This window comes from Penaeus monodon, chromosome 23 (assembly GCF_015228065.2).
Source record: "Penaeus monodon isolate SGIC_2016 chromosome 23, NSTDA_Pmon_1, whole genome shotgun sequence".
Lineage (NCBI taxonomy): Eukaryota > Metazoa > Arthropoda > Malacostraca > Decapoda > Penaeidae > Penaeus > Penaeus monodon.
The window spans coordinates 17,618,296-17,618,548 of record NC_051408.1 but is presented as its reverse complement, the minus strand read 5'-3'; the positions used below and the strand labels follow the sequence as shown (position 1 = coordinate 17,618,548).

The 253-nt window shown below is 38.3% G+C and overlaps 1 protein-coding gene across 1 annotated transcript in view; it reads left to right on the top strand.

The window, feature by feature from the left end:
• The window catches only part of LOC119588158 (inactive pancreatic lipase-related protein 1-like), an 8,002-nt gene that overhangs the window by 4,512 nt on the left and 3,237 nt on the right, over positions 1–253 (top strand). The gene's annotated exons all lie outside the window — the stretch shown is intronic.

The following is a 253-nucleotide window of genomic DNA, read 5'->3' as shown; positions in this document are numbered from 1 at the left end:
GGCCTTTCCGTTTTAGGTCACATTTTTGGTAATAGCTTCTTGTTGCCTTGTATATGCATTTATTTCTCGCTTCATTTTTTTTTTACTTACATATCTTCTCCTTCACCACAATCTTTTTCATCATTCCAGTTTCCCTCGCTCTTACTCTTAGATAACTCTATCTTCTCGTTCTCTCTTCACCATCCTATTTTTCCCAACTTCTCTCAATTGCATCTTTATCACCCATCATCCCCAGTTCACTACCCGACACCAA